The 16,515-nt window shown below is 39.0% G+C and overlaps 1 protein-coding gene across 5 annotated transcripts in view; it reads left to right on the top strand.

Moving 5' to 3' along the window:
• Positions 1 to 940: 940 nt before the first annotated feature.
• Positions 941 to 16,515, top strand: part of UBE3A (ubiquitin protein ligase E3A) — a 91,582-nt gene continuing 76,007 nt past the window's right edge. For 4 of the 5 annotated variants that reach the window (XM_067755771.1, XM_067755758.1, XM_067755760.1 and 1 more), the window contains exon 1: positions 941 to 1,081. The gene's annotated coding sequence lies outside the window, so the exon portion shown is untranslated. The remainder of the gene's footprint in view (positions 1,082 to 16,515) is intronic. The other variant, XM_067755774.1, reaches the window with a different exon arrangement.

Raw genomic sequence — 16,515 nt, 5'->3', positions numbered from 1 at the left:
GATCGGAGACCTAGAATATGGAGTGTTCTGCCCCACCGCGGGGCTAGCAGCTATCAAAGCCCCCTTGGCGCAATTTCGGAGCCGATTCATTCCCCAACAAAATCGGGAGCGTCCAAGTTCAGGCACGTTCCTCGGTTGGGTTGACCACGGGACTCGCCAACACTCCAGAGGGCTCCAGGGCGTTTCCGGAGTGTACCGCCTGCTTTCTGTCGGGCCACAGACCACGGTGGCTCAAAAGAGGCATCGCCCCCTTTTCCCAGTGCCAACATGGCGACCAACCTGGTGGGACTCCGGGAGGCGCTAGCTACTTCCCCTTCCCAACAGCCCCTGCGCTGGCGACGACGGCAAGCAGGAGGGGAGCGGAGCTGGCGGTGGAGGGCGGGGCAGAGCGCGGCGCCCTCCCTCCCGCACACCGGCCCCGCCCCGCGTCCGTGCGTCCAGGCCTGGAGCCCTCGCCCGGCCGGGTGGCGCGCGCTGCCTGCCGGGATACTCGGCCCGCCCAGCCAGTCCTCCCCGCTTACGCCGCGGCCGCGAGATCCGCGTTTTTCCCAAGATGGTGGCGCTGGGCTCGGGGTGACTGTAGGAGACGATAGAGCCTGACTCGCCTTCGCCGGAACCTCGACACACCGCCCTTCTCTTGCTCGCGCACCCCGCCTCCGCGTAGCCTTCCGCCGGCTCGGGCGCCCGCCATCCGCCGCCGCGCCGACTTGCGCTTCACCTCTGCCGACCCGGCGCTCACGGCCGCGGGCGGCGGCACCTCTCTCGGCTCTACTTCGGGGCTGTGCTCGGACCACCTCGCACCTAGCCCTGGCCAGGCGGGCCGCGTAGCCCCCCGGTGCGGACAGGCAGCGGCGGAGCGGCGGCTGGCAACGAGCGCGGGGTTTTCTGCGGCCCCTGCGCCTCCTTTCCCGGTCTCGGTCTCCGGAGAAGGAAGCGCGGGTCCCGCATGAGCGCCGGCGGTGGCGGCAGCGAAAGGGAACGAGGCGGTGGCGGGCGGAGGCGGCGGGTGAGGGCTGCGACGACCAGTGAAGCGGCTGCTGCTGCTGCGGGGGCCGCAGCCCAGGCGCGGGGGCGACGACAGGTCAGTGTGGCTGAGGACTGGGCCTGGGCCGGGGCGGCTGGGTGGCATCTCCCATCGTCTCCTCGGCCGCCCAAGTCCCCCTTCGGGGCAGGCTCCGGCGAGGGTAGGGACGCCCCCACCCCCGCCGGGGCGAGTGTTTGGGGGCGCGCGCGGTCTGGAGAGGCCGGTGCCAGAAGTAGGCCTCTGCTAGCAGCGGCTGCTGCTGCTCCTGCCGTGACTGTCAGTCCTGGCTGGGCGCCGCAGGGAGGGAGGGTTTTGTCGCCCGAGGGGACACGAGCGGGCCCGGGGCGGGGCGTGCTGGCGATCTAGAGGTGGCCCTTCTTGGAGTGGGGCTAGCAGGGCCGGCCTGGGCCTCAGGCTGGGAAGGGCTGGCCTTTTCCTTCCAAGGGGAGCTCTTCCTCGCTGCTTTCGAGGTTTTGGCCTTCTTGGTGAAGAAATATTTAGACGTGTGCTTTGGTGGGTTGGGGTTTTGGGGGTGGACTGGTGGGGAGGGAGGGCGGATGAATTGTTAAATCAAGCCCAAGGGTTGTGTTCACAGATTACTCATCGAGGTTCTGAAATTAAACGTGAGCTACTGGGTTTGCTGGAGACTATTAAATGCAAACCTGCAAACAGTTGGCCCTTATTTTTTTACAGTTGAGAAAATGAAAAGGACTCGTCATGGTGTGGAGGATTTTGTTGGTAAAGTCAGAATTTAATGCGACAGATGTTTTGATCCATAAAATTGTTAAAAATAATTTTAATGTGACGCTGGTTGGTTAATCTTAGAATTCTTGAAAGATAATTTAGTTTCCGAATTTTTTAAAACGTTCTGTGGATATGTTAAAAAAGAAACATTACAAAGTCTGTTATTATATTTATTAAGTGGCTAGGGTGCCGTCGAAAATGTCAGCTAATGGCATATGGGATTTACAGTCCGAAGTTACCCTCCATCAATCAGAAAGGAATACAGGTATGACCCATAATTTCAGATCATTCCACTATCTGCAATATTGAGAGAAGCAGCAGATTACCCCAGAATTTTGTCTGGGGTCGGGGGAGAAGGGGGATTGAAATGGAAACGACCTAAAGTTCAGAAGTACAACTGTTAAAAAGTTACTTGTGAAAGACACTTGAGATACCCAGTAAATGTTGTCAAGTGATTTGGACAAGAGGGCTGAGAAGTGTTTATCTCACACCTCTGACGAGTAAGTACCCTTACTTAAGAGATTATTTTGTAAACCATGTAAAAAAGTTTAGAGTTTAGGAAGATAAAAAGAAGTGGAAATAACTTTGGAATTAGACCCTGCTTGTAAATCTGAACTGCTTATCACATTTTTAATGAAAAAATACAATATTAATGATGGTGCTGCTAAATCCAAAGAATGACCAGAAGCCCATTAAAGAAATTATTAATCATGACAAAACAGAAACAAGAAGTAGCTTGAAGAAATAATGATCTCAGGACTTCCCTGGTGGTCCAGTGGTTAAGACGCTGGGCTCGCAATGCAGGGGGCCGGGGTTTGACCCCTGGTCAGGGCACTAGATCCCGCATGCCACAACTAAGAGCCCGAATGCCACAGCTGAAAGATCCCACATGCCACAGCTGTAACCTGACGTAGCCAAATAAGTAAATATTAAAAAAAAAAAAAGACTTAAACTCCTGTGGCACTAAAGGAATGCTTTAAATAGCAAACCAAAAACAGTTTTAAAAAAATTTAAAAATTAGAACGTAAACTATGAAAGTCTTATTGTGTCAGTATTTACTAAGTAGCATTAATGTGCTGAGTAGCATGTACACCATCTTCTGACATTGCTGGGTTACTGAGGAGTTTACACAGAGACACAAATTACAATGTTCTGATTCATTTTCACAGGTTTTATATGCTGCTTGTATTTCATATCTCTTAAATTTACACTTTTTTTCATGGCTTAAAAAAAAGCTTCTTAAGTAAGTAGTCAGAAGCGAGAGGAAGACACATTCTCATCCAACTTGCCCAGTCCATTTAACAAGATTTGTTGGGTACCTACAGTGTCTTTGACACGTAACATTTAATGTTTTATTCCTTAAACCATAGATCATTTCTAAATGACTCCTCCTCTCTCCCCTCCAAAAACAATCCTCTCTCCCCTTAAAAAAATATTTGGAATAATTTGCTGTTTCTCTCAATATGCAGTCAGTGGAATAATATAAAACTATGGATCATACCTAAATTTTTCAGCCCAAACACTTAAAGTGTCTGTTTTCTTAAATGATTACTGGTCATGTTCTTCAGTCATGTTTTGCCCTTTTGTTTAGACCTGTAGTTGTATAGGTCAAAATGTAGAAACATGACATTAAATATACATATGCAGCTGTTAAAAAATTAGTTTTATGATTTTTATGAGTGAAGACCAATTTTCAGAAGTGATTTTTTAAGTAAAATACTTGGGTAAAGTTTTAGATGCTCTTTTCATAATGATTCAGGATGACAAAATTTTGGCTGATTGTGATAGTCCCTGCTCTCTCCCCACTGCAAATGTAAAGGTAAAGTATAAAAACCAAAGACATTATGGTATGTATAGTGGAAATAGCTTTGGAGTTAGATCCTGCTTTTAATTCTGGCTTACCCTGGTTGTCTGACCCTTGGCAAGTTACTTAATCTCGAGCCGCAAGTTTTGTCATCTGTAAAATGGGGTGGTGAGACTAACTCAGAGTTGTGAGGATTAAAGCATGTGCAATGCCTAACACATAGGCACTTAATAAGTATTATCCTTTGAAGTCTTCCTACCCAGTTTTTCCGAATGTTCTCAAAGCACCTTATAGACAGTGGACTCTAACATATTATCCTTTACATTGTTACTTTGCTTACTGGTTTTGAACTCACTTTTTAAGGACAAGGACTTCTAGTGTTTACCAGAGAGTGTGTTACCAGAGTATGGATGACTTAGTTATCAGCTAACATTTATTAGGAATCTACTGTGGCTACTCTGAGCTGAGCTTGGTGTAGGGGCTATAAAGACAAGACTCATGTCTCTGTCTTTTGGAAGTGTATAGTCTAGTGACTTTCTCCATATAACACTTTTTGTGAAACCCTGTCAAATAATGGAGCCCCATTCTCCTGGTGCCCTTCCACTCCTCAGGCAGTTCTATGGACTCAACACCTCCTACTCCCAGCTCCTGTTCTAAAGAATATTGTTTTACTGCTTCCTTTATACACTGTCTGGCACATGTTAGATACTTCATATCTTGGTCCCAATCCTCCACCCAGTGTCTGGCACATAGTATGTTAGTGTTTGTGTGTATGTATATGTATAAAAAAAATAAATTTACTTTGGCAAGTTGCCTGTAAATACTCTGGTATTTTTCTGGGACAGTCATCATTCTGTCTTCTGGTTATAAATTCACAGAAGTTGTGAGCCTGAGTAGGGCTATTCCTGTTTTACACATGAGGAAATTGAAGTGCAGAGCTTTAAGATGGTTTTCTTAAAGTCACCAGGTGGCAGAGCCAGGGCACAAATTGAGCCTCTGGACTCCAGGTCAGGACTCTGCACATAATGGTACATGTTCTGTCTTACCAGTTAGGAGGAGTGTTACTTTGCTTTGAGAATGCCCACCCACCTTATTGCAGTTAAGTGAGTGTTTTCTATGATATTAGTAGAAGGCAGCCTTCAACAAGATGCCTTTTCTGACCATAGCAGTTACTGGAGGAAGTGGGGCTTTTTCTTCTAATAAAGAAAATAAAGTAAAATTACAGTAAGTGGAAATAGTGTTAATCTACAAGCCTATATCTATGTCCAAAACATGAGATGTTTGAAATACTTAAAGATGCTACATAAATAGGTTTTTCTTTTTTCTTTTTTTTTTTTTGGCTGCACCATGCAAGGTGCGAGATCTTAGTTCTAGGGATCGAACCCACGCCCCCTGCAGTGGAAGTGCGGAGTCTTAACCACTGGACCACCAGGGAAGTCCCTATAAATAGTTTTTTAATGAGATTACTTACAAATACATGATAAATTTCTTTGCCAACTTTTCATTTAATCTCAAAATTGTCACAGTGCTTTGATCTGAGTTATCTGTTATCTTTAACATAAATACCATTATGGATAGTAAGTTAAAAAAAAAAGATCATTAAGTATAAGGTCTATCTGAAAGTGAAATAAGGCTAGTACTTTTTTTTTTTTTTTTTTTTTACTGTTGTTTGCACATGAGATTTAGCTGACTGTTATTACTGTTTGATTCTAAGCCTTGTGACTGTGAACGCCCTAAAATTATATATAAAAATTTAAGTGCTTTAGAGTCTCAACAGGTTCTGTGAACGAAAGTCATGGAGAACCATTGATGTGGAGGAAGAAACACTAACTTTGGTGTCGGAAGATTGTGGGTTCATCCTTCTTCTCTAGCTTCCTAGCTGGGCATGAGTAGGCCATTTAGCTTTCTAAGCCTTGGCTCTGTTCCTTCTGTCAAGTAAGGGTGATACTTGCTTTGTTTCTGAGGAATGATTTTCAAATGAGATCATTCTTGAAAAAGTAAATTAATGGTACTCTATAAAGTGACCTTATAACTGATTTAGTGACTTGCCCAAGAAAACAGCTTGGTTAGTGGTAGACAGACTGTTGGAACCTTGGTGTATTTTCATGCTTTTCTTTACTAACATTTTTAACCTTTCCATAGAAATATTATTTTTGGAAATACTTAGTATGTGAATTTATTTTATATTTGGTAACTACATTTGAAATAAACAGTAGATCTTAATAGTTAGTGATGCATTATTCAGTATTATTAGTCCAAGGTCAAATCACTTCTGTAATTTGCTTTACTTTTGACCTCTCCTGTTAATGTGATAAAGGCAAGTGAATCATAAGGTTGACCTGAAAGGAAAAGAGGTTTTGGAGACTTAGAACCTTACTAGATTAAATTATTCCTGAAGTTCAGTTTTAGGAAATCTTCTGGAATCTCACATAAGATGTCATATGTGGATTGTGGAAGAGAATCCTAAGTAAGACTTCATTAATTAAAGTCAACATCTGTGCTGCAAATAAAGCAAGGAGGTGGTGTATGAGCCCTGAACACTTAACCCAAGTAGGATAAAAATCTTCTTTCAATGAAACTCTTGGCTTGCCAGTGTGGAGACTACTGTGGTGACTCTTTAACAGTTCATTGTGTTCCAGAAGTTGATCTTCTGTACCCTTTGGGAAGAGATGAGGTTAGTCAAGCACAGATCCCTTTATGTTACAGAAATAAAACATGAAACTTTTTTTTTTTTTGACCTGTCTCTTTGTGGTATGCAGGCTTGTAGCTCTTTTTTAGGTCTTAATAGGTGTCCATTTTTTCATACTTTCAGTAATTCAGAATGTTCCTTTTCACATTTGAGACAAGTAGTGCTACACACAAATTACATAGCTAGGGGCTGAATGAAGATGCTACCAGTACTTTACACATATTCTTTTCATTTGTTGACTTTTGTCTCCTTGTATCAAAAAGAATGGCTTATCCATTTCAAGTCTCTAATAGACGTCTACCTCAGCAGTCTCCTTGAATGTGAGAAATAGTCTTAGGATTAATTGCCCTTGTGAGCTGTAGCCAATATGCTAACTCGGTTATTTTTATATTCTTTGTGATACAGTGTAAATTCTGAATTTTCCTTACAAATTAAATATACAAACAGTAGAAAGAATAATATAACAACCATGTATGTACCACTCAGTATGGACAAATGTCACATTTTGTCACTTGCACTCTTTAGCACCCTTTCTAAAAGGGATGTTCTTTATTTTCTTCTCAGATGATAGCTCTAGCACTGCAGATACCACTACAGGAATTTCTTCATACAACAAATACTTTCCTATCTTTTATCATATGTAAAGCATAATCCTGTTTTTTGGAAGGGAAAGGATGAGATGCCCAGCAGTGTTTTCTATATAAAGCTAATGGGTCACGGAGAAATTTGGGTTATTTCCAACTTATTAATTACCTTAGTACTTTTTTCTTAGGAATTCTGCTTATTGTGCCTTGTGTTTCTATTTGCCAATATTGATAACCTTACAGTGTGTCATGAATAAGGATACTAAATATTTACCTTTGCTAAATAAAGTTTTTGTTTTGAGAATTAAAAAATACCTGTCTTTTGAACACCTATTGTATGTGACATGTATACTAATTGATAAATCCCATTTCACACAAAGAATATTTAGGTAACATTTTTTCTAGTTTTCTGAAGTGAGCTGATAATGTGCCATATTCCATGTTGGTGATAGAAAACTATGCTGTTTAAGATAATCCAAATTTAGAGCTCCTAAGAAATGAAAACCTTCCCTAATTAGTTAAGCTGCTTCATTCATATTCAATTTCTTACACATTTTGCTATGTCTGTAACGTATTGTTATAGAATGTTTATGTCCCCCCCAACCCCCAAATTCATATGTTGAAATCCTGACCCCCCATTGTGATGGCATTAGATGGTAGGGCCTTTGCGAGTTGATTAGGTCATGAGAATGGAGCCCTCATGATGGAATTAATGCCCTTTAAAAGACTCCAAAGAATTCCCTCCCTCCCTTCTGCCACTGCGAGGATCTAGCCAGAGGATGGCCATCTATGAAGCAGGAAGGTGACTCTTGCCAGACATCACATCTGCCGGTGCCTTGATTTTGGACTTCCTAGGCTCCAGAACTGTGAGAAATTTTTGTTGTTTATACACCACCCAGTCTATGGTGTTTTGTTGTATAAGCAGCCTAAATGGACTAGGACACATATCAAACATGTTTAAAGAACAGAGGAGGAAAATAGGAAATAGATAAAGTTTGGTAGCTAACGTAGGGGTACATTGTGCTTGATAAAATGGAACTGCTTTTTTTTGAATTTTATTTTACTTTTTATAGAGCAGGTTATTAGTTATCTATTTTGTGCATATTAGTGTATATATGTCAATCCCAATCTCCCAATTCATCCCACCACCACCACCGCCCCCGCCACTTTCCCCCTTGGTGTCCATACGTTTGTTCTCTGCATCTGTCTCTATTTCTGCCCTGTAAACGAGTGGAACTGCTTCTTAAAAGTTGACTTTAATGTTGACATGAGAACACTTAAGTATAATATATTAGAAAAGCTGAACAAACATTAGACTTTCATATACATAAAACTAGATTTCTGCATTTAAAATCATCTATTTCTTTAAATTTAATTATTACCCAGTGTACTATATTTCATATTATCTTCAAAATAAAAAGTAAAATCTTAGGGTTTCATTTAACTCAGTATCTGAGTCAGTCTCCTCCCTCCTCAAAATTCCTCTTACATGTTTTGGGTAGATGAAGGGTAGGGAGGGGTGAACTTAAAAATAGATGGATCCAAGTTGTAAAATATTGATAGGTCACTTATCTCAGCTGAAATTAAACTATTTACTCCTGGATTGAAGATTCTGTGTGAACACTAAATATTTGCTGACTCTCTCTCTCTTTTTTTTTTTTTCCGTGTGCTGTTTTAGGTATTTATAAGTGCTGGATGAATGAGCTACTTTTTAGTTAGTTCAGGACTACTTTTAGATATGTGCTGTGGGCTAATGAACTATGATCAGGATATAATGAAGTATGATCTGGAACAATCCTCTAGGCCTCAGAACTTCAAGTAATTTTAAGTAAAGATGGACTAGGGGTCAGCCTGGATAGTGGGCCAGAGACCCACTTTACTGCCTATTCCTGTGCTGAATTTGACAAGGCACTCCTAGGAGAGAGAGAGAGAGAGAGAGAGAGAGAGAGAGAGAGAGAGTGTGTGTGCGCGCGCGCGCATGTGCTCACACATGCCCATTCCATATTACTAGCTGACACCAGATTTTGAGAAATTGGGGCTGATCGCTGTTCAGCCTACCAAGGTTTTCTCTCCAGCGAACAAGGTCTAATCCCCTTAAGTGCTTTTTTAGCTATGTAGTATGTGTTTAAAATGGCGATGACTCCAATAGTATTTATTTTGTGTTCTTATTCTGATATCTTTCCTTAGTTCTTTTATTAAGGAAGTAGGTTGGATTAGAAGATCTCCAAAGTAATTTTCGGCTTGTATATTATATGCTCACTTTTTTCTTTTTAAAATATATGTATATATTTTAATTAAAAAAACATTTAAAACAGTAAATAATATATCAGGTACTTATTTACCCATCACTCAGAACTATAAATTACGCCAATTTTGATCCTTAGCGAACCAGATGCAGTCTTACATATGCACTTGTAGCCACCTCACCCCCAAGTCCTATTACCTTCTCTCTTTACCCAAGGTAATAACTATCCCGAGGTTCTTGAATTTCATATCCTTGTTTATACTTTTACTGTATATGTGTACTTGTATCTGTAAATGCTATATATGGTGTTGGATTTTGTGTTTTAAAATTTTTACAGAATGGTATTGTTACTGTACATATCTTTCATCAGCTTTTTTTTTTTTAAACTATTTTTTGGGATATGTATGTTGATGCATGTAGCTCTAGTTTAGTTTAACTGCTGTATAGTACTCCATTGTATGATATATCAAATATATGTGTCCCACTACTAATGGATATTTTGAGTTTTTTCCTTTTTCGCTATTATAAATGATGCTGCAGTGATCATGTTGACACATTTCTTTGTGCACATATTTCTTTGGGAAGATTCATGGAAGTGAAACTGCTGGGAAATAGATTGTGAATAACTTTACTGGATGTTGCTAAATTCTTCTCTAAAATGGTTATGTCAGTATATACTTTTTTTTTTTTTTTTTTTGCTTTACGTGGGCCTCTCACTGTTGTGGCCTCTCCCGTTGCGGAGCACAGGCTCCGGACACGCAGGCTCAGCGGCCATGGCTCACGGGCCCAGCTGCTCCTCGTCATGTGGGATCTTCCCGGCCCGAGGCACGAACCCGTATCCCCTGCATTGGCAGGCGGACTCTCAACCACTGCACCACCAGGGAAGCCCGGTTATGCCAGTATATACTTTATCAGCAGTGTACGGACATTTCTTTTTCCAGCATCCTAGCCCATACTTGAGATTGTCAGATTTTAAAACTTTTGCAAATTTGATGGGTGTGAAATTTTAGCAAAATATTACTCTCATTTTAGCATTTCCTTGATTATTCTGGGTGGTGGATATATGGATATGAATTTTATTATTTTCTGTATGTTTTAAATGTTTCATAAAGAAATGGTTTAAAAGAAAGTAAGAGACAACGTGTTATACAACGTTTATGTTGTAAAGGATCTTGGAGATCATCTCATCCAGCATTCTTTATGATGCAGCCGGGAAAGTTATCAGAATAAGAATAAAATATAAAACCCTACTTATTGTCCTTTGTGATATTCTCTTTTGGGATATATCTCAATTTTTGAAGTGAAGCTCATGAGTCTTTTCTTTTATGATTTCTGTTTTTTATTGAAGAAATCCCTTTTAATATTGTCTGCAAATAGTTGAGAGGTTTTTGTTGTTGTTTATTTTTTTGCATTTAGGTCCATCTGGGAGGGAATTAGGAATCTTTTTTTTTTTAAATGAAAAACGAGTTGTCCCAACATTAAGTATTGAATCTTTTCCCCATTAAATTTTTTAAATATCACCTGTATCATCTGCCAAATGCTTGGGTTTGATTTTAATTTTTTTTTTAAACACTGGTAGTACATTGTTTTATTTCAAATAGCTTTATGTTAAGCTTTGAAGTGTGAGTCAAAGCCTACTCCTTTATTCATTTTCAGAACTTTTATTCTTAGACTTTCACTTTTCCATAATAATTTAAAACCAGTGGATCAAGTTTGTTTGCGGATATTAATTGGAATTGCATTGAATACATCAATTAACTTGAGAATTGACATAGTTTATCTTGCCATTTATTCTGTATTTTACAGTTTTCTTCCTAAATTCCTTTTATACATACCTTGTTAAATTTATTCCTAGATATTTGATCTATACATATTTTTTTGCACTGTAAATAGGATCTTTTTTCTGTTACATTTGATCATTGCTGATGTTAATTTTGTATCCATTAACTTGGGTGAACTCCATCAGTTTTATTAGTTTATAATTCTTTTAGATTATTATAAACAACAATTCTGTCTTTTCCAGTGAACTTTTAAAAATACAAGTCTAACTTTGTTACTTTCTGTTTAAAATTATTCTTTGGCTTTCTGTGGCTTTTAGAATAAAATGCAGAATCCTTAATTGGTCTGCAAGGTCCCATCTGATCTGGATTCTCTCTGCCTCCTAAGATTTAATTCACACTCTCCTTTTTTTGGAACCACCTAACAATATTGGCCTTTTTTTCAGTTTTTTGAACTATCCAGGCTCCTTGTTGCAAACCTTTTGCCCAGTGCATTTCAGTCTGCCTAGAACACAGTTAGCCAACAAATTTTATCCATCCTGTAGGGCTCAGCCTAAATATTACTCAGGGAAGCCTTCCTTTTAGAATCTCTTTGTACTTACTAGTATTAGGGCTTTCTTGTATGGTATGGTTATTGAATTCTGTGTTTCCTGGATAAGTACTTAGCTCAACTGATATTAAATAATTACTTTTGAATTGAAGATTCAATGAGAAAAACAAATGTCGGTCTCATTTTTTTTTCACGTGCAGTTTCAGGCATTTGTCAGTGTTGGATGTTTACTGATTGATCAGAATTGTATTTTTTTTCCAGTTAGAGAAATATTACTCCAGTTGGTAACTGCTCAAAAGAAAATTCGTAATTAGGCTACACTTTAGTATTTTACTAGACATTAATAGAAAATTAAATGTTCTCAATGTTTAATATTTATGTCCTTCGAGTATGGATGGTCTTTAGAAAAACAATTTTCTGTCTTTTAACAGATGCAATCTAGTTCACTTAAAATTATATGTTGTGGATTTTTTGTTTTTTTTTTTTGCGGTATGCGGGCCTCTCACTGCTGTGGCCTCTCCCGTTGCCGACCACAGGCTCCGGACGCACAGCCTCAGGGGCCATGGCTCACAGGCCCAGCCGCTCCGTGGCGTGTGGGATCTTCCCGGACCAGGGCACGAACCCGTGTCCCCTGCATCGGCAGGCAGACTCTCAACCACTGCGCTACCAGGGAAGCCCATATGTTGTGAATTTTTAAAAGCATTTTGAAGTTAAATTAGAAGCTAATGGTCTTTTATCCTTAATTCAGATTTTATGACTTTAGATGCTACATTTGATAGATGAAATGTAATAAATTAAACATAAAATAGTGTTCATGATTATTTCTAGGAAAACTCACCTACCTTTAGTTATTTTAGTATATTGCATTATAAATATTTTTTGTGTGTGCGCTGAATACTAATGTAATTCTGTGTTTAATTTTCGGTTAAGTTCTATGTAAGATTGAACTCAATTTAACTATTGTGCAGAAAGAACCCAGAGGAAAATTTCAGAATAATAAGTCATTGGGACTATGTGTGTGGCACATTGCTTCTGTTTTCAGATCATGGAATTGTTGATTGCAATAAGTGATTTATAATTAAAGTCAGGAAATTGAAATAATTCTGGTACTTTGGAATTTTTAAAGGCTTTCCATAGATGACACTTGGGATCTACACTGAGATAAGATTCTCTCACTGCTAGTAAGTCACATAATAAACACTTAAGTAAACACTGGGGAAAGAGCATTTTAATGTTGGCAGATCATGGGTTTACCTTTTATAGTTTTTCAGACAGGTAAATAAGCATAGTTTGTTTACTTTTGAAAATGTTCACAGAACCCAGAGAGAGGGGAGGGCCAAGGGTCACATTAGAGAGTTCCGTTCTTTTCTAATGCACAGTGATTGTGATCCTAAAATTTTACTCCTGTATGTAAACTGAGCATACACCGAGATTTGCCAGCATGGCCTCAATTTTAAATGTTAGGTTATTCCTGTAAATCATAAAACCAGAAATCCTAGAACTTTCATATTTCCAGAGAGCCTTTTATATGTCATGGTTGGTTGCCCCTCCCCTCAAATATTGGTGTGTAGAATTAATTATTTTTGAGAATAAGGAAATACAGAAAAAAATACGTATTTTTAAAGTATAAAAAGAAGTGAAAGTTTTCTCTTCCTTTTTTAGCCAATTCCAAAACTTAACTGTTGTTCAATTTAAATGTAGAAAAACATAAAAACATCTGGTGAATACCAAACAAATACATCTGTGTAACAGATACTTGTAGTTTTATTCTTTTTTGGGGTGGTTTATAAAAAATCATTCCATACACTTTTTATAATTTCCAACTTAATTGAGATATAATTCACATACCATAAAATCCACCATTTAGAGTGGGTTTTAGTATATTCAATTGGCAACCATCACCATTATCTAATTTTAGAACATTTTCATCATCCCCAAAAGAAACCCTGTACCTGTTAGCAGTCATTCACCATTCTTTCCTTCTTCAGCCCCTGAAGAGTGGCAACCACTAATCTGCTTCCTTACTTTATGGGTTGCCTATTCTGGACGTTTCATATAAATGGAATCATAAAATATATGTCCTTTTGTGTATGTCTTCCTTTACTTAAATGATATTTTGGAGGTTCATATTACATTGTATGAGTATACACTTACTGTTTATTCAGTAATCAGTTGATAACTTTGGATTGTTTCCATTTTTTGGTTATTATGAATCATGTTACAAACATTCATATATAAGCTCTTTTGTGTGGACATATAAATTCATTCTCTTGGGTAAGTACCTAGGAGTGAAACTGTTGGGTCTTAGCTAACTAACTGTGTTTAACATTTTGAGGAACTGCCAAACTTTTTTTCCAAAGTGGCTGCACTATTTTACAGTTACATCAGCAGTATATGAGGGTTCTTTCTAATTACTTCCTTGCCAAACCAATTGTCTGTCCCTTTTATTTTAGCCATCTTGTGGATGTGAAGGCATCTTTGTGATTTTGATTTGCATTTGCTAAATGACTAATGATCATCATTTCATGCCCTAATTGTACATCTTCAGAGATCTATTTAGATCCTTTGCTGTTTTAAAATTGGGTCATTTTTCTTTTTATTGTTGGCTTTTAAATGTTCTGGATACAAGTCCCTTATCAGATATATGATTTCCAAGTATTTTCCCCCAAAAGGTTGTATTTTCACTTTCATGATTGTTTCCTCTGAGGCACACAAGTTATAAATTTTGGTGAAGTCCTGTTTGTTTTTCTTTTGTTGTCTTTGGTGTTATTTATTGTGTTGGCCAAAAAGTTTGTTCAGGTTTTTCCATACATCTTACAGAAAAACCCGAATGAACTTTTTGGCCAACACAATAAGAACCATTGACCAGTCATATAGATTTATACCTGTTTGCTTCTAAGAGTATTGTAGTTTTAGCTCTTACATTTATGTTTGTCATCTGTTTTGAGTTAATTTTTGCATATGGTGTTATATGAGGTAGGGGTCCAACTTTATTATTTTTACATATAGATATCCAGCTGTCTCAGAAACATTTGCTGAAAAAGACTATTCTTTCCCATTGAATTGTCTTGGTACCCTTGTTGAAAATCAACTGGCCATAAATGTAAGAATTTATTTCCGGACTCTCAGTTCTCTTCCATTAATCTGTATGTCTGTTCTTCAGCCATTAATACACATTCTTGGTTACTGTAGATTTGTAGTAAGTTTTGAAATTGGAAAATGTGAATATTCAAACTTGGCTCTTCTTTTTTTGGCTGTCTGGGTTCCTTGAATTTCTGTGTGAATTTTAGGGTTAGCTTGTCAATTTCTGCAAAAAGGGCAGATGGGATTTTGATAAGATTTGTGTTAAATATGTAGGTCTATTTGAGGAGTATTGCTACCTTAGTATTATGTCTTTTGATCCATGAACATGGGATGTCTTTGTTTGTTTAGGTCTTTACTTTTTTTGTGTGTTTTGTAGTTTTCGTTGTACAGGTCTTACACTTCTGTTCAAAAGAAATGTATTTTATATATTCCTAAGATTCATTCTTTTTGATTTTATTGCTTATGGAATTTTTCTTAATTTTATTTACAGATTATTCATTGCTTGTGTATAGATTTTTGTCCTGAACTTGTATTCTGTACAACTTGTTTTTTTTCCCTCTTAACTATTTGTTATAGAAATCTTTTCCATGTGAGTGGTTACATGTGCATCTACCTCATTCATTTAGCAAATATTTATTGAGCACCTACTATGTCATAGGCATTTTTCTAGGTGCTAGTGGAGACAGCAGTGTACAAAATCCACCAAAACTCCTGTTTTCATGGAACTTATACTTAGTAGGGAAAGAGAAATCATAAACATCAAAAACAAGATATGTAGAATATATCATATGTTGCATAGTACTTCTAAGGAGAAAAATAAAGGAAGTGGTATATGAAGTATTTGAGAGTGCAGGGGATGAGTGCAAATTTTAGTGTGGCCAGAGAAAGCCTCGCTGAGATGATAACTTGAGTAAAGAACTGAAGGAGATGCGAGAGCTAGCCATGTGGATGACTGGGGGAAGAGCATTTCAGGCAAAGAGTGTAGTGAATAAGGAAACACTGAAGTGGGAGAGTGCCTGATCGGTTTGAGGAACAGTGAGGTGGCCTGTGGGGCTGTAGAAAAGTTAATGATGGAAATCGAGTCAGAAAGGGAATGTAGGATGCAGATCATTTGGTCATAATAAAGAGTTTGACGTTTACCTTTGAGTGAGATGGGAAGCCATTGAAGGTTTTTGAGCAGAGTGGAAAGTTCTGACTTAGATTTTAGCAAGATCACTCTGGCTGCCATGTTGATCGTAGATTGAAAGAGAAGGGCAGAATCAAGAGACCAGTTGGCAGGCTATTACAGCAGTACAGATGGGAGGTGATGACGGTGGGTTGGACAAGGTGAGGCCTATCAGGTTGGTGAGAAGTGGCTGAATTATTGATACGTGTTGAAATTATAGTCTGTAGGATTTGGTAATAGGTCAGATATAAGTGTGAAATAAAGGGAGGAGTAAAAGATGACACTGAGGTTTTGGCTAGAACAACTGAAAGTATGGAGTTGAACAGTACTTTTTAGTTACTGCATTAAATCTATGTGTGGTATCACATGCCCACATAACTACAGGTAGTTTTACCGTATCAGCTTGGTGGAAAGGGAAGCAAAAGAAAAAACTCAAGAAAGGAAAAGAATGTTAGATGTGGAACATATGTCCTGAAGTAAACTTGATAGAAGACTATCAATCTTTTGACTTCTATCAGCCTTTAGAACTGAACTAGGAAACTAACTCAGAGTTCATAATATATTTTGAAACTCTTTATTGTGGAATTTAGGTTGTTTAAAATTTTTTTTTTTTTTTTTTTTCCCGGTACACGGGCGTCTCGCTGTTGTGGCCTCTCCTGTTGCGGAGCATAGGTTCCGGATGCGCAGGCTCAGCGGCCACGGCTCTCGGGCCTAGCCGCTCCGCGGCATGTCGTATCTTCCCGTACCGGGGCACGAACCCGTGTCCCCTGCATCGGCAGGCGGACTCTCAACCACTGCGCCACCAGGGAAGCCGTGTTTTCAATTTTTGATATTACAAATAATGGTAC

This window comes from Pseudorca crassidens, chromosome 1 (assembly GCF_039906515.1).
Source record: "Pseudorca crassidens isolate mPseCra1 chromosome 1, mPseCra1.hap1, whole genome shotgun sequence".
Classification (NCBI taxonomy): Eukaryota; Metazoa; Chordata; class Mammalia; order Artiodactyla; family Delphinidae; genus Pseudorca; species Pseudorca crassidens.
The sequence above is the reverse complement of the archived record's forward strand: the minus strand, read 5'-3'. Positions and strand labels throughout refer to the sequence as shown.